The sequence below is a fragment of the Cherax quadricarinatus genome, chromosome 5 (genome assembly GCF_038502225.1).
Source record: "Cherax quadricarinatus isolate ZL_2023a chromosome 5, ASM3850222v1, whole genome shotgun sequence".
NCBI classification, from domain to species: domain Eukaryota; kingdom Metazoa; phylum Arthropoda; class Malacostraca; order Decapoda; family Parastacidae; genus Cherax; species Cherax quadricarinatus.
In genome coordinates, this window is record NC_091296.1 from 71,515 (window position 1) to 90,000 (window position 18,486).

The window sequence follows — 18,486 nt, forward strand, 5'->3', positions numbered from 1 at the left end:
GTGATGGACTGATTACATCGTCTTCAAGTATCTTCTGCTTCTATCAACTTTTCTGTACTCGACTGAAGAGGCCTACTGTGTAGGCGAAACGTTTCGAAATAAAGATACCTAACTGTTGCATATGTGTCTTACCTAACATGTATCAATGTGGCAGCACAGCCGATTACATGTATACACTGTAAGGTGTATGTTTGTTAGTGTATATACACTGTGAGGTGTATGTTTGTTAGTGTACATACACTGTGAGGTGTATGTTTGTTAGTGTATATACACTGTGAGGTGTATGTTTATCAGTGTATATACAGTGTGAGGTGCATGTTTGTTAGTGTATATACACTGTGAGGTGTATGTTTGTTAGTGTATATACACTGTGAGGTGTATGTTTGTTAGTGTATATACACTGTGAGGTGTATGTTTGTTAGTGTATATACACTGTGAGGTGTATGTTTGTTAGTGTATATACACTGTGAGGTGTATGTTTGTTAGTGTATATACACTGTGAGGTGTATGTTTGTTAGTGTATATACACTGTGAGGTGTATGTTTGTTAGTGTATATACACTGTGAGGAGTATGTTTGTTAGTGTATATACACTGTGAGGAGTATGTTTGTTAGTGTATATACACTGTGAGGTGTATGTTTGTTAGTGTATATACACTGTGAGGTGAATGTTTGTTAGTGTATATACATTGTGAGGTGTATGTTTGTTAGTGTATATACACTGTGAGGTGTATGTTTGTTAGTGTATATACACTGTGAGGTGTATGTTTGTTAGTTTATATACACTGTGAGGTGTATGTTTGTTAGTGTATATACACTGTGAGGTGTATGTTTGTTAGTGTATATACACTGTGAGGTGTATGTTTGTTAGTGTATATACACTGTGAGGTGTATGTTTCTCAGTGTATATACACTGTGAGGTGTATGTTTCTCAGTGTATATACACTAAGAATTAACTTTAATCTCTGCTTTAGGTATCACAGTATTCTTGACCGGTGGTAAACACAGGTGAGACACAACTCTGGTGTAGTAGATAGCCTCGACTTCTAACCAACATATACATATACATAAATCATCTCTTAAATTTTCTTTCTGGTACGCATTTATAGAATTTCTCGACAGGATAACACCAAGAACACAGTTTGATAAGTGTACCTTGATTGATATCACTGACTTTTGGACTCTTGGTCCTTACCCCGTATCTGCTCTTCAAGCTGTGTATTGAGTTTACCTCCACCGCTGCCTCATCCAAGTCATTCAACTTTTCAACCTGCCTGAGGCTAAAGAAATACTACCTAACATCCCTATGGTTCGTCTGTGTCTTCAGCTTCCACCTGTGTCCTCTTGATTCTGGTCCTCTTAGTTCAAACTGTCTGTTCTTATTCTTCTTAATCACAGAAAGTATTTGATGGTCTAAAGACAGTCAGACACGGGGCTTATGAAGGACCTTTAAAACGTCTTTTCCCAAACCAAAACCCTTTTTCCAACCGGGCCCAAACCCACAATTTAAAAACAACCCTTTTTTGGCCAAACCACAACAATTTTCTTCTTTTTCCCCAGACGTAACATTATCTTTTTAAGGCTCCCGGCTCATTTTAAAAACCAAAAAACTTTCCATTGGGGGAAGCCGGGTGTAATGCCAAAAACCCGGGACCGGGAATTGTGTTAAAATTGTTTGGACCCCATCAAAATTTGGATTACTTTTTTTGTTTTGGGTTGATATTTGAAGAAAAAAAGAAGGAGAATGTAGAATATAACGGGGTATATCTTTTCTAGCATTAGGAATAATATTGGAGAAAAAGTAAATAATGAAATGATTGTTGTAGGAACAGTTAGAAACCTGAGTAAAATCTATAACCCACTTATTTAAAAAGAAAGTGAAAATTTGTTTACGGGGCAAAATTTCAAGTGAAAACTGGCTGATGTTTGTGGCCCGGCTTGGGGTTGGTTACAAGTTTGACTGATGTTGGGAGGGGGGGAACCTGGAGGTTTCCAAATATGACTGATGTTTTGGGGGCCAAGGGAGGCCGAATTTTCAAATCTGACTGATGTTGTAGTTTTGGGGGGCTTTAAACGGTTCAAGTACTGACTGATGTTGTGTGGCCGGGGTTGGGAAAAAGGTTACAAGTATGACTGATGTTGTATTTGGGCCCGACCGGCTTGGTTACAAGTACTGACTGATTTTTAGTGGCCGGGAAAAAGGGGGTTACAATCTGACTGATGTTGTAGTGGCCGGGGTTAAGGGGGTTTTAAAAATCTGACTGATGTTGTAGTGGCCAGGGTTAGCTTGGTTACAAGTCTGGCGATTTTGGTGGCCAGGCGGGGTTAAAAAACCTTTTTTCTGATGTTGGGGGGAGCAGGCTTGGTTCAAAGTACTGACTGATGTTGTGTGGCCCTTTTAAGGGTTGGTTAAAATACTGACTGATGTTGGTGGCGAAAAAGGGGGGTTTTCAAAATACTGACTGATGTTTAGTAGCCCGGCTTAGGCCGGGGTTTCAAGTATGGCTGATGTTTTAAATGGGGGTTAGGCTTGGTTCAATCTGACTGATGTTGGTGGCCGGGGGGCAAGCGGGTTCAAATCGACTGATGTTTGGGATTTTTAGGGTTGGGGTTGGTTACCAAGTACTGACTGATGTTGTAATTTGGGCCCGGCTTGGGGTTGGTTACCGTATGACTGATGTTGTAGTGGCCAGACGAACGGGTTCAAAACCGACTGATGTTGTAGTGGCCGGGGGTTGGCGGGTTTCCGTCCAATGATGTTGTAGTGGCCAGGCTTGGCGGTTACAAGTACTTTACTGATGTTGTAGTGGCCAAGGGGGAAAGGTTTCAAATACTGGCTGAAATTTTTAATTAGCCAGAACCCTTGGGGGGTTTTCAAATACTGACTGATGTTTAAATGGCCAGGCGGCGGTTACAAATACTGACTGATGTTGTAGTGGCCGGGGTTGGGGTTGGTTACAAGGGCCGACTGATGTTTTGGGAATGAAGGCCCAACTTGGTTACCGGGGCTGACTGATGTTGTAGTGGCCAAAACCGGGGGGGTTACAAATACGGCTGATGTTGTGGGGGCCAGGCTTGGGCCGGTTACAAGAATTGACTTTATGTTGTAGTGGCCAGGCTTGGGGGGTTCAAATCTGACTGTGTTCTGGGGGCCAGACTTGAAGCCCGTTACAAGTATGACTGATGTTTGGGGGCCAGGCGTAGCTTGGTTTTCAAGTACTGACTGATGTTGTTTGTGGCCAGGCAGACTTGGTTAAAATTTTGAAATGATGTTGTAGTGGCCAGGCAGGGGGGGTTTACAAAATCTTAACTGATGTTGTGGGAGACTTGGCTTGGACAAATTTTCTGCTGATGTTGTTTGTACCAGGGTTGGCAGTTCAAATTCCCAAATGATTTGGTGGGGCCCCCGGGAGACTTGGTTACAAATCTGACTGATGTTGTAGGGCCCGACTTAAGGGGGTTTTCAAAAGTACTGACTGATGTTTTGTGGCCAGGCTTAAACTTGGGTTTTCAAAATGCGGTGATGTTGTAGTGGGCCCCCGGGGTTTGGGAAAAAGGTTTTCAAATTTACTTTTATGTTTATGGCCCGGGCTTGGGGTTGGTTACAAATTCTGACTGATGTTGTGGTGGCCAGGCTTGGAAATTGGTTACAAGTCCGACTGATGTTGGTGGCCGAACTTGGACAAGTTTTGGCTGATGTTTAAATGGGGCCAGGGGGGTTACAAGTCATGATGATGTTGTGGGGGCCAGGCAGCGGTTTTCAAGTACTGACCCGATTTGAATTTTGGGCCCGACTTAGGCGGTTTTCAAGGGACCAACTGATTTTGGGAATGGACGTAGACTTGGTTACCCAAATACTGGCTGATGTTTGGAAAGACTTAGGGGGTTACAAATCCCACTGATGTTGTAGTGGCCCCGGCTTGGGGGGTTACAAGTACTGGCTGATGTTGTAGTGGCCAGGCAGACTTGGGTTTCAAGTTGGCTGATGTTGTAGTGGCCAGGCTGGGGTTGGTTACAAGTACTGGCTTTTATTTTGTAGTGGCCCGGGGTTGGCTTTGGGTTCAGAATACTGGCTGATGTTGTAGTGGCCAGACTTGGGGCGGTTCAAGTAAATGATGTTGTAATTGGAGGGTTAAACCGGTTACAAAATACGGGTGATGTTGTAGTTGGGCCCGACTTGGGAAACAGTTACAATTACTGGCTGATGTTGTAGTGGCCAGACTTGGGCGGTTTTCAAATACTGACTGATGTTTGGGGGCCAGACTTAAGGGGGTTCAATCTGGCTGATGTTGTAGTGGCCAGACTTGAAGGGGATTTTAAAAATCCGACTGATGTTGTAGTGGCCAGACTTAAGGGGGTTACAAATTCTGACTGATGTTGTAGTGGCCGGGGGTTTGGGCGCAAGTACTGGCTGATGTTGGGTGGCCAGACCCTTTGGCTTGGTTGGCTGGCGATTTTGTAGTGGCCGGGGTTAGGCGGTTACAAAAATGCAAAATGATGTTGTGGGGGCCAGACGGAGGGGGGTTTACAAGTCTGGCTGAAAGTTGAAATGGCCAGACTTGGGGTTGGTTACCAAAGTCTGTTTGATGTTGTATTTGGGCCCGACTTAGGCGGTTACAAGTCTGGCTGTTTTTGTTGGTGGCCAAGCCGGGGGGTTTTCAAGGAAAATTTACTGATGTTGTGTGGGACTTGGGTTGGGTTTCAAAATACTGACTGATGTTTAAATGGCCAGGCTTGAACTTGGATTTGGACTTTATGTTTGGAGTGGCCAGGGAGACTTTTTTCAAGTCGGCTGATGTTGAGTGTCAGGCTTAAGGGGGTTCAAGTATTTGGGTGATGTTGTAATTTGGCCCGGCGGGGTTGGTTACAAGTCTTGCTGATGTTGTGGGGGAGGGTTGGGGCTTGGTTACAAGTGCGTGTGTTTAGTGGGCCCGGCTTGGGATTGGAAAGGGGGCTGATGTTGTGGGGGCCAGGCTTGGGCTTGGTTCAAGTACTGACTGATGTTTTGGGGGCCCGGGGTTAAGGGGTTTTTCAAGTCGGCTGTTCTTTTTAATTTGGCCGGGGTTGAAAAAAATTTTCAAATGCTGACTGATGTTGTAGTGGGGGCAGGCGGGTTCAATCCCCCCTGATGTTGGTGGGGGCTTGGGACTTGGGTTCAAATTTTGGCTGATGTTTATTGGCCGGGCTTAGGCCGGGTTAAAATCTGACTGATGTTTAGGTGGGCCGGGCTTGGGGGTTTTAAATCTGGGTGATGTTGGTATGGCCCCGGCCGGGGTTACAAGTCTGACTGATGTTGTATTTGGCCGGGGTTGGCAGTTACAAGTACTGACTGATGTTTGGGGGCCAGACTTGGCTTGGTTACAAGTACTGGTTGGGTGTTGGATGGCCGGAAAAGGGTTGGATTACAAGTACTGACGATTTTGTAGTGGCCCGGGGTTGGGGTTGGTTACAAAGTATGACTGATGTTTTTAGTGGCCAGGCTTAGGCTTGGTTATAAATCTGGCTGATGTTGTGGGGGCCAGGCTTGGGGGTTGGTTACAAGTACTGACTGATGTTGTAGTGGCCAGGCTTAAGGGGGTTCAAGGATGGCTGATGTTGTTGGCCGGCGGGGGGGGTTAAAAATTTAAATGATGTTGTAGTGGCCAGGCTTGGCGGGTTTCAAGTACTGACTGATGTTGTAGTGGCCAGACTTAGGCTTGGTTACAAAAAATGAATGATGTTTAAATTTGGGGAACAGGCTTGGTTACAAAATACTGACTTTTTGGGAGTGGAACTTAAGGGGGTTACAAGTCCGCTGATGTTTACTGGCCAGCTTAAGGGGGTTACAAGTCTGGCTGATGTTTGGGGGCCGGGGTTAAGGGGGTTACAAAATCTGCCTGATGTTTGTGGCCATCCTTTGGCGGTTTTCAAGTACGGATGTTGTAGGTGGCCAGGCAGGCTTGGTTACAAAATACCCGACTGATGTTGTAGTGGCCAGGCTTAGGCTTTTGGGTTTCAAGTACTGGGTGATGTTGTGGTGGCCAGGCTTGGGCTTTGGGTTTCAAGTACTGACTGATGTTGTATTTGGGCCCGGCTTAGGCTTGGTTTCAAGTCTGATTTATGTTTGGATGGCCAGGCTTAGGCTTGGTTCAAATACTGGCTGATGTTGTAGTGGCCCCGACTTAAACTGGTTACAAAATATGACTGATGTTGTGTGGCCCCGGCCCAGGCGGTTACAAAGTACTGACTGATGTTTAGTGGCCAGACTTGGGGTTGGTTACAAGTCTGGCTGATTTGTGGTGGCCAGGCTTGGAAATTTAAAATCGCTGATGTTTATGGCCAGACTTAGGCGGGTTTCAAATGACTGATTTTGAGTGGCCCGGAAAACAGACTTGGTTACCGTACTGGCCCCTTTTTTGTGTTTTTGGGGGCTTAGGCTTGGTTTTAAAATCCCACTGATGTTATAGTGGCCAGACTTAGGCTTGGTTACAAATACTGATGTTTTTGGGAGGCCCCGGCTTAGGCTTGGGAAAAAGTACTTCCCGGCAGTTTGGGAGGGGCACGAAGGTTTAAAACAAACCAAATACCCCCAAAATTTGTGATTAGGGTATGGTCACTCTCTTAACACTATGCACAATTGTCCCCTTATTGAGCTACAGAGACAGACAGTATAATAACCTTTGACATTCAAGATATCTTATTAATGAAAATAAGATACCAATATACTAAAAAAATTTTCCCAAATTTGCTTGAACAAAAAAAGTGAACTGTAAATATGTAGATATAAACTCCTTTTATACACCTGTCAACATTTTTTTGGGCCTAGTTTCCGGCCTTATATGTATATTGCCCTTTTTTGCTACCGTCCACAGGATGGAAAGAAGGGGCATAATAAACTAGCCACTTCGGGGGCAAAATCTAAAAACTAATCCTGGGGTTTAAAAATTCGAATGAAATCTTCCTTCTTTTAAAATCTAAAAAAAATTATTATTATTATTATTATTATTATTATTATTATTATTATCCCATCGAGCTTGGAGAGGACCTTGAACACAATCTAATCAATGATATACTTGACGTTCTAGCACCCAAAACAATACTGCTCAATAAGGAGTTATTACAAGTGTTTATCTGTGGTGACGAGTTATTAATGATATTGTGGATCATGTGTGAAGTGTTGTGTTAGCCTTGGCAAGATGATATGTCGATACTAGAAAGAAAGTTCAAGGGTTGGCGAATGATGATGATGATGATGTATGTGACCGCTGTTGCTATTCTTGCCGCTGTTGTTGCAAAACAGGAAATATACCCCCAAACAAGTCCTTTTTTTATAGAACTCTAGAAATTTTGTGGGGGTTTTTGTCTTTTAAAAGCCTTTGGTTTTTTTAAAGAGTCCTCTACTTTCCAGGAGCTTCACTACTCTGCTGGAAAATACTGTATATTTCCTGGAAATACGGTAATTTGTAGGTAAATAGATGGTCTATATTGTAATTAATAAAATTATTTTAAAAAATAATTTTCTCCCCTGCGAAAAGACTCGCCATTGTTGTTTAATTTGGGAAAAAACGTTGTGAATAATCGGAAGAATTTTCTTCTAGAGGTTAAATTGGGTTGACACCCTCAAATGGGACGAAATTTTGGATGTATTCCTATAACGAGATATCAGACATGGACAAAAAACCTCCAAGAATCAGATAAACTATCTAAATTTTTTTTATAATTTGGCAGCATTATCTTCTAAATTTGGTTAGAATGGTTTTTTGAATATGATCACATTAATCCGTCAAATTGGTAGTGAAAAAGATATATTTTTCAATTTTATTAAATTATTTTATAAATATAAAAAATTATTATATATATATATATATTTATATATATTTTTTTTTTTTAAAAATATATATATATATATATATATATATATATAATCATTTATTAATTTTTAAAAACGTCCACAAACTTATATATTTCCAGAATTCCTGGTATGCATATTTCATTTGTAATTAATAGTCTAGAGCAACTTTGGATATGACAGTGGGGGTATCAAAGGGGGCATTTTTTGACCTGGGTTTAAAAAAAATTTCCCCCTTTTGTCTTTCTTTATAAATAAAAATTATCTTTTTTGCATTTACTGGTATGTACTTAGTTTCAGAAAAATGTTTTTCCACTTTTTTGTTTTGGCCCTTTGAACGGATGAATTAGTAAGTTTAATTAGTTAATTCTTAATAAATATATTGAAAGCAGGGGTGGATGTTAATTCCCAAATTTACAATGTGTGTGGATTATAATTATTAAAATTTAATTTTGGAAAAGCCAATTCTTAAAATTATATTAATGTGTAAATATTAATTTTGCTATGTCAAATTCTGGCAAATTTATAAATTGTATAATATTTTTTTGATAAAAGTCTCTAAGGTTTTATTAATGTACTTTTAAAAATATTTGCATTTTCTTACATGTAATTGCAAAGCTCAATGGCTGATTTATTAAAATAAGTTATCGGGTTTTAAGTTGTAATCAGTTTTTTTTTTAAAGGGAATTTAAATACATTGCATCATGGCAAAATGAAATTTGAGACAACAAACATGGAATATAGAAAAAAAAGCATCCTACAGGCTAAAAAAGTTCTTTAAACCAAGGCATATAATAAATTTTTGGGAAATTGAATCGAAACTGTAATACTGATGTTTTAAAATTGTATTTAGTGTTTTGGGGAGTAGATATATTCATACAAATTATTTCCAAATAAAAGGGGTTTTTAGAAAACTTTTTAGATGGTGAAGTAGATTTTTGTTAATCAGTATTATGAATTAGAAGAAAAGTTTTTCTTGTAAAATCAGGTTTTGAACAAATTAAAATGTGTAAACCAGGCATTTAAATGTCTGTCAACAAAAAATATTTTTAAACTCAAAACTTTTTTTACCTGTTTTAACCCTGGGGAAAACTGGGGGGAGTTTTGGTCTTTTTAAAAAAACAGCTTTTATGACAGGGTGACCTGGCCTTTAACAAATTTTTTTACCTCAAAGGAAAAGGTGGGAGATGCTAAATCGTACAACCTTTTCCCCAAAGTAGATGACTCTTCGGGGGCGTTGACTTTTTAAAAATACTTTGTAATATAGAACAAAGAAGTTGGATCTAGTGAATATCATTTTTAATTTAAAATCTCAGATCACACTTAAAAGGGTTTACAACAGTTTAGAATAAACTGGAACCTCTCAAAACTTTAATAATAAATATAATCGAAGGAATCAACTGGTTTTGGTGTTCAGAATAAATTAAGCTTAAAACAGATGGCCCCGAAAAAATTCCAAGGGTTTTTTTTGGACTGGGGGAAAAAAGCTGGGTCTAAAAATTTTTTGTGCGTTAACCAGAATAACTCATTTTAAAGATGAAACCCTAATAACTCAAGGGATCTGTCAAATTTTCCCAAAAAAAATTTCCCCAAGGTAATAATAAAAATTCATTTCCAAAAAATAGTTGCATGGTACATATGAAGTAGCGGGAATAAAAATAATGATTCTCCACAAGGTAAGAAGAAAAAAACCCGCCTAAATTCCCCGTTAATAAAAAACCAGTCAAAAAAAAAGACGATTGTCTTTTCTGCAAAAATTTCCTTTTTCTAAAATTGCAATGCATAAAATTGGAATGATGAAGTTGAAAGATTGGAGGAACTTGACAGATGTTCAGGGTGTCAGGTAATCACAATGAAAAGTTTCATCCAAATTAAACAACTGTTATCAATGTCAAAGGGCACCTGGTATGGGGGGGCCCTGTTCCTACCCCCTTTTACACGGGGGGCCGGGTTCGTTTCCCCGGCGGGGGGGAATGTTCACACGTTTCCTTACCGGGCCTGTTCACCTGCAGCAAATAGGTACCGGGTTTTAGTCGACTGGTGTGGTTTCGCATCCTGGGACAAGATTAAGGCCCCAATGGAAATAATTAGGCCCTCATGACGCACTGCTTTCTTGGGTTTCCGGGGTGGCTAACCCTCCGTTAAAAAACCCGAACGAAATCTTATCTTATCTTATCTTATTTTTCTTATCTTTATTTGAAAGGGGGTCTATATGATAATGTTGATAATAATTTGTTACAACCCTACACAACAGAAATGAAAAAATTTTGCTAATGTTAAAAGTGGTTTTTAATAGCCTTCCCTTTTTACGGGTAAAAATTATGATAAAGGCATAAACCCAAAAAATGCTGCATTATTAGACCAAGACCCCAACTTTTTTATTAAATAAATGTCTTGTGGATAAAAGTAAAAAGGGGCCCCTACCACTCAAAAATTATCTGGTTTTCCCCCAGAAAAAAGGCTCAATTTAGGGCCTGTTTTTTGTCAGGTTGAAAATGAGAAAAAAAACGTGTTAATCAGTCTTTGAATAACTTCCAGATAAAATTTTACATAGGGCAGTAAAGCTGAAAGACTCTCACATAATGAAAATTTAACCCCTTCTGGTGTAAGTGATGTTTTTGGGGGAATAAATTTTTGTAGGTAGTGCCCTATTATGCCTCCTTTGAAAAGGGGGTATGGTAAAAAATGTGGTTCACCCTTTTGAAGACTGGAGGCCATTTTGTAGGTAGGTTCCCTTAAATAATTAAAAGGAAACTACAAATACCAAAACTTGTTTTTACTCATGAAGTCGTACCCTAGATAATTTTTATAGAGTGGTTTTGAGCCAGTCATAAATTGGGGAATTAGAAGCTTTGGAATAAATTAAATGAAAAGTCAGACATTCTTTTCTCAGGAACAGTACCTGTAGATGTAAAATTTGAATCTGGACAATACATCGACTTCTGGGACTGAACCATCAGGGCCCACTAATTCAGAATGACTTTGGAAATTAAGGCTCATCCAAACTGATGCAAAATTTTTAAACCCTATAATGATATAATTCGACAGTTAATAAATTTATAGAAGTACCTCTAGCAAGCCAAAATTTATGGTTCTTTCCCCTCACGGGTAAAAAGGAATTCAGACCACTCCTCTAGAATTGTTTTTTTAATTGTAGTGCCAGGAGTAAAAAAAATGTACCTAGTTTAAAATTTTTTTAACAGGTCCGTGTTGACGGAAAAATTGGAGATATCTTAAAAATTTCGGGAAAAATTATTCTTTACGGCCAAAAGAAAAAGCTTTTAAATTTTTACAAAGGCTGGGGATTGCCCCCTTCAGGCCGGGAAAAACCCGGGGACCCTACCCCTCGAAAAACTTTTTAGGGCGTATTTTTGGTCTCATCAGCCCGTTCCTCAAACGTTTCACCCCAAAGAGGGAAAAGTCCATTGGTAAAGTAAAAAAACAATTTTATGTGGTTTTTCCGGGGTGTACGTCAACTGAAGGGCTTTAAAGCTTAGGAGAAGCTAATAAAAAATGCAAAGTGCGAATATGCCTCTGAGGAATGGAATAAAATTTCAATTTAAGGCAAAATAATAAAGATTCCCCGGGGAATGATCCAAAATGTATAATTTTGGGTTTAACTTGGATACTAGAGAGATTTGTTGTTAAAACCTAATAATTACAGTATAAATAAAGTAACAAAAGGGTTTCTTGCTGAAGTTTCCAAATGTTTTGACCCCTGGGTTTTTGGTAACCCACTAAAAGGAAATTATTAATAAAGGAACATGGCTTTTTTTTTGGGATAAAATTTCCCAGAATTTTAACAGGTGGGATAAATTTAAATTGGTGATTAGAAAAAAATTTTAAAGTGGGGTTCCCAGCCGGTGGCCAATCCCCCAAAGGGAAAAAACACTCCACATTTTGTATCTTCAAATTTGGGATATGGAGCAGTTTTTTCAATTAATAGTGTTATTTCTCTTGTTTTTCTAAAAATAAAATTCTCAGTAAATCTTCCCTTTCCTCAGTTGGAATTTGATTTTTGTGGTTCAAAATTTGTAATTATATAAATAAAATTTCGGAGATAAATTTGGACATAATTTTTTTTGAAATTTTTTATAATGGTTTTAAAGGAAAAAAAAATGTTACGTAAAAAAAAGTGCTAAATTTAAACAGATGCAAAAAATAATAGTTTGGGTCAGTATTTAACATTTAATCATATACCTGGTAGGGGCCATGTTTTTGTCTGAGGTTTATATTAAATTTTAAAAAATTTTCATGGACCGGCTGGGTTGGGAAATAAAGCTAATTGGCCCGTGCAAGGGATATATTCTCCTTTGAAATTACTGACCACCACTCCAATGTTTTCCTCCCTTGCCCTTGATATAAAAAGGTATTCTTCTTTAAAATAAACAATTAACTAAGTTTGTTTAAAATTTTTAAACAAGATGAATATCTCATATAAGTTTTCACATCCCCTTTTAATATTGGATAAAATGGGTGGAAAATCTTTAAATAATTAAATTGATAGTGGAAAGAAAAAAATTTTAAAAAGGGTTCCTAAAAAAAAATTGGGGGTGTATTTGAGAACAATGTAATTGGTCAGAGTGGGTTACAAAATGCTAATTGGGGGATTATGCAAACTTTTTCTTACTAAAAAAACATCATCTTAAAAAAACTTGTTCAAATGCCCTAAAATTAAACTGGTGGGAAAAAGATCCTTTAAATTATTAGAAACTTTCTGGGTTCCAAAAGGGGCGGGAAAGTGTAAGAGGTATTAAATTTTTGTAATATGTTGCCGTGTGGATGCCAGATCCTCTTTTACCCCCGGCCCTCCACCATTAAATGACAATTTGAGTCTTTAGCAATGAACTCTGCCCGCGAGTGTGGAAAAAAACTGTATTTTTTCAAATCGTAAATTTTTAGTAAAAGTCCTATATTGAAATTAAAAAATTTTTTATAAAAAATGGGGTTTCTGCCTTGCGGGGGGCTCATTTTGTTTGAATTGGACCCAAAAAACGTTAGCGAATAATCGGAAGAATTTTGTGCTCAGGGTTAAAGGGTGACCCTCTAAATTGGGGGGAAAGGATGTTTCATTCCCAAACAAAATTCAACAACTGGACAGGGCCCTTTAGGAACCCCCAGATAACTTTTTTTTGTATAATTTGGGCCCGCATTATCTTCTTTGGTGAGGGTGAGGTTTTTTTAGTAGATACATTTCTCAGTCAAATTGGTGAGTGATATTAAAAAATTATTCTCCCTTTTTATTAAATTTATTTTAATATATATATATATATATATATATATATATATTATATAATTTTTAATATATATAATATATATATATATATTTATATATATATATATATATATTCATTTTTTAAATTTTAATATAATACAAAAATTATTTCAGAATTCCCGGGTTATATTTCATTTTAATTTAAAAGGTCTGTGGGGCTTTTCCCTGCACAAATTCCCAGGGCCCCCTTTGGGGGGAGATGGCAGACCAAAGGGCCCAGTTTTCCTAACCTGGAGGTGGAATGTGCTGGGGTTTTGGACCTTTGGGCCCAAAGATGAGGAATTTTTACCTCCCCCCCTGGGGGCACCCTCTCGAGACCTCCCCCAATAGGGCCCGGCCGGGTCAACCCCACTTGGAAAAACCGGGCCAGAATCCGGGGAATAAAAAAAAAAAAGGTCTGGCAACTGGATTGCAGTTTAGATATCGAAGGGGGCATTTTTTTGCGGGTGTCCCCAAAATTCCCACTTTCTTGAACGATAAATAATAATTATCTTTTTATCATTTTCTGGTATTTTTTATGGTTCATCCCGATAAAGTAATTTTCCACAACTCTTATGATGTTTTGAAAATTTCTGGGGGGGATTACTTGTCATACCTCAACATTTTGCATCAAATCTCCCGGGCCAACTATATTGTTTACCCCGTCACCCCCTGAGACATGGAAAACAACCACCTCTGGTCACCAGGTGGCCCCCCGACCCCTCTCTTATCCATTCTATCCAAGGGTAAAATTGGGGGCTTTTCCAAATCCCCTACTAATTAATTGTAGACTGTATAGATTATATTGTTTAATGAAGAAGGGGGTGGGGAGTTCACATGGATATATCCATCAGGAAAAAAACTTGTCATAATTCCCCCTTCCAGTTTCTCTGGTGATCACTTGTGTAGCTGGATCTCTAACCTATCCAATTAAACCTCTTTGAGTATCAGTCCGCTATAACTAGAAGGTTCTTAACTGTGGGTGTTGATATTTATTTTCCATTCACCATCTCTTTGATGTCCCGCTACCCACAGGTTCTTATTCCCCGGGTGGGGTATCCCTCCTTTTTGGTTTAAATTACTCATGAACCCCTTTCCCCGTGATGGAAAAACTGGGCTGGGGGTTTTCCCCAAAACACTTATTTACTTCGCATTCTTCTTGCGTTATTATCATTAATTACATTTTCAAATTTTCAAGACGTTTAAATTTATAATTTATCCCTTGAATCCCCCTTAAAATCTGAACCATGGTATTTCCGAAGGAAATTTTTCCCCGGGCCAGTCCCGGCGCGTCATCCGGTTCTACCTTATTACTCATTTTCCCTCTTTCGATGGGCCCTAAATCACGTTCCCCTCCCCCCCAGGAACAGTTCGACCCCTTTTATTGGGCATACTGGAATTATGAGACGTTAACAATAACAAGTCTTTCTCAGTGTCCCAAGTCAGCCCCAGCACCTTACTGCATTATTTCATTAACCCCTTCACATATCCTCATTTATTCATGCATGGAAGGAGCGTGCATCATTACATAGCCACCTTTCTCACCCTGCACACTGACAGCTCATACACTACCTTCCTTGACCTTAAATCCGCTTTCGATGTAGCCAACCGACATGTAATCATTAGTGAACTTGCCAGAATGGATGTTGGAGGATGGCTTCTCCGCTGGATTAAAGGCTACCTGTCCAACAGAAAATCGTCTGTGTTGTTCCAGGGACATAGAAGTGTAACTAAAGACTTTGAATTAGGAACCCCACAGGGAGGTGTGCTCAGTCCCACACTGTTCAATATTCTAATTAATGCATTACTTAATGCTATGCCTAGTCAGCCCCATCATTATGTGATTAGTTTTGCTGATGATATAATGATTCACACCACCGTATTCTCCAACACCCAAAACATTCTTAATCATGTACTAGCCTCGTGTCAGGACCTGGGGTTGATAATCTCTACTGATAAAACAAAGATACTCAATAGGCGTCCTCCTCGACAGAGAGGCACAGTTCGTCAGATCCAATTGCATGATGGGTCTCTCCTAGAATATGTAAGCAGATACAGGTATCTAGGCTTTGAGGTTCCACTACTTGGACCTGTTGTAACAAGACTTTGTCGCCAATACAAAGAACGACTAAGAGCACTTAGAGTTGTGGCAGGGCTTCACCCCAGGTATGGTGCTAATGTTAAAATTGTGAAAATGATGTATCTTGCTTATATTAGATCATTGGTTGATTATGCTGCACCACTACTTGCTCTTGTGTCTGACTGGAAGCTTGGAGAGCTGGAAAAACTGCAGAACGAAGCAATGAGGATCATTTTAGGATGCCCTCGTACTGCCAAAATTTTAAATATGCAAAAAGAACTTGATATTCCAAGCATCAGAGATCGTGTTACTGAAAGAAATATCCTAATTGGGGTTAGTATGCTCAGGCAAGCTCATTCAAACCCCTGCACAGAAGCCCTCCAAACTTTCCTCAGCATTGGTGAACACTCCTCCAGATGGATCGAAAAAACTGGAACTGACCTCCGCATGAATCAGATACATGATCTATGTCAAGTAAGGCAACAGCGGCACTTCTCCACTCCATGGAATGTTACCCCATTCCAAACTACCATTCCTCCATTTCCCCCCAAATTACTTCTTAAATCACAACCAAAACTTCGCCTTGAAGCCAAACATGAGGCCTTAAGCTGTATTGATAACTTAGTCACACAGCACACACTCTCGCAAATTATTTACGCTGATGGTTCTGTTCACCAATCCACTGGTGCAGCTGGTAGTGCTGCTGTTGTCGTACAGAGTGATGGCTCTCTTAAAGAAATTGGAGCACGCATCAATAACTGGGCCTCTACCCTTCAGACAGAACTGTTTGCCATACTCCTTGCACTGAAATGCATCTATGTATCAAAGATTGACAGTTTAATTGTAACTGATTCTCTGTCATCCATAAATGCTCTCAACTCATTAAGCATAAATTGTGGCATGCTTGTGTCAGAAGCCAGACACAGGTATGGTAGGATTGTGGACAGTGGAGTCAGAGTGCACATGCTGTGGATTCCATCTCACATTGGTCTTCAGATGCATGATAGAACTGATAAATTGGCTAAGCTGTATGCTTTCAAAGAGGGAGTAGATTACAATCTTGGCTTGTCAGGTAGTAGTTTGAGAACAATAATACGAAAAGAACTTCAACTGAATTTTATGGACTTAAGGCTCAGGGAAATTGACACCAGTGAGTCCATCTATCATCATTCTATCATGCAGGAGGAGCCACATGTCTATGGTGCATCCAACAAAATAAGCAGACTCTTGGATGTCACTACCGCCCGGCTCCGGCTGGGTTACAAGTATCTTTGGCAGGTTAAAACACCACCACCAGATGTAGACCAAACGAAATGTAATCTTTGCCAGATGGACTATTGCCACACCCTGCGTCATTATGTACTGGAGTGTGATAAAATTAATGAATTTAGAAACAACTCACTCAGATATAATTTATAAATATAAATATATTGAACACTTAGCTGATAAAAGACAGCAAATCGTCTACACAGCCGCCCCTGCAGACGAGGTCTTGAAAGCTGTCGAAGGCATCTCAACATGGGCTGTCAAGAAATATAATTTGTAAGTATATAAATTACCCCTGAGGGGTGTTATGTCAGCATATTTCATTCGATGATGGCTGACGATATACCTACTTGTTTGGACTCAAAAGTCCACACCTTACTGCCGACTATAGGTTGATTACAAACTCCTTGCGACTCAAGAACTGCGCAGTCCCCCGATCTACAAGAAATTCGTAACATACCTTGCTCTTGTAACGTGAGCTATGGTGTTCTCAACACCTTCGACAGGTATCGGTGACTTGATAGAAGCTGAAGTGTCCTTGGATGTCTACGTCTTCCATTGTCTAGGAAACGCACACTGGTACACTATGTTCCACAAGATTTACTTTATTGTTCACAATTTTATCACAAGAGAAGCTGATCACACTTCTCTTAAGTGTTTATTGTGTTTTGTGAGACACTTTATTCACACTAACGCACAGATCAGTGTTCTTTGCTGGTTATCCTGGCGTCAGTGTGACTCTCACTAGAGTCAAAGCTAGTCTCAAGACGCCACAGCGCCCCTTGCCGTCACTGCCCTGGTACACAAAAAAAACGCTGACCTAGTACCTTGCATCCTTGTCACCTCCTCGATGAAGCAAAGCAGAATGTTTGTTTCTTGCTGTCTTAAGCATAGACAACAATGTACACTATCTTTACTATGGTAATAAAGTGGGAGCAGGATTTTCCTTAATTGTCCTGCTAAAGTAAGAATGTACTGTCTCTTATAAAAATACACTTTGCAACACCGCTGCAAGAGCAGAGGTCACTTGACTATGTGGCATAGCATCTGTGATCAATTACCCACTCTAGCAGTAAACAAGACGCTCGCCCCTTCTGAGAGGGCTTGGCCCCTCAGGGCTGAAAGGGCTAAAGGGGGCTGATACCCCCCTCCTGGAGAAAATTTCTCCACAAATGTTCAAGAAATGGCAAAGTATTTTATCCACAGTGATATATTGCAGGCCATTCTGGAGAAATACCCTGACTTTGCTAGCTGTAAATAAAGCATTACCACATGTGTGCATGTGTGTACTCACCTATTTGTACTCACCTATTTGTGGTTGCAGGGGTCGAGTCCTAGCTCCTGGCCCCGCCTCTTCACCGGTTGCTACTAGGCCCTCTCTCTCCCCGCTCCATGAGCTTTATCAAACCTCGTCTTAAAACTGTGTATGGTTCCTGCCTCCACTACGTCATTTTCTAGGCTATTCCACTGCCTTACAACTCTATGACTGAAGAAATACTTCCTACTATCTCTCTGACTCATTTGTGTCTTCAACTTCCAATTGTGGCCTCTTGTTTCTGTGTCCCCTCCCTGGAACATCCTGTCTTTGTCCACCTTGTCTATTCCACGCAGTATTTTATATGTCGTTATCATGTCTCCCCTGACCCTCCTGTCCTCCAGTGAGGTCAGGCCGATTTCCCTTAATCTTTCTTCATAGGACATTCCCCTTAGCTCTGGAACTAACCTTGTCGCAAACCTTTGTACTTTCTCTAGTTTCCTGACGTGCTTTATCAAGTGCGGGTTCCAAACAGGTGCTGCATACTCCAGTATGGGCCTGACATACACGGTGTACAGTGTCTTGAATGATTCCTTACTAAGGTATCGGAATGCTGTTCTCAGGTTTGCCAGGCGCCCATATGCTGCAGCAGTTATCTGATTGATGTGTGCTTCCGGAGACATGCTCGGTGTTATACTCACCCCAAGATCTTTCTCCTTGAGTGAGGTTTGCAGTCTTTGGCCACCTAGCCTATACTCTGTCTGTGGTCTTCTGTGCCCCTCCCCCATCTTCATGACTTTGCAT

The 18,486-nt window shown here is 40.0% G+C and overlaps 1 protein-coding gene across 1 annotated transcript in view; it reads right to left on the reverse strand.

Annotated features, from left to right (window-relative positions):
- The window catches only part of LOC128684702 (uncharacterized), a 53,491-nt gene that overhangs the window by 22,182 nt on the left and 12,823 nt on the right, over nucleotides 1-18,486 (reverse strand). The gene's annotated exons all lie outside the window — the stretch shown is intronic.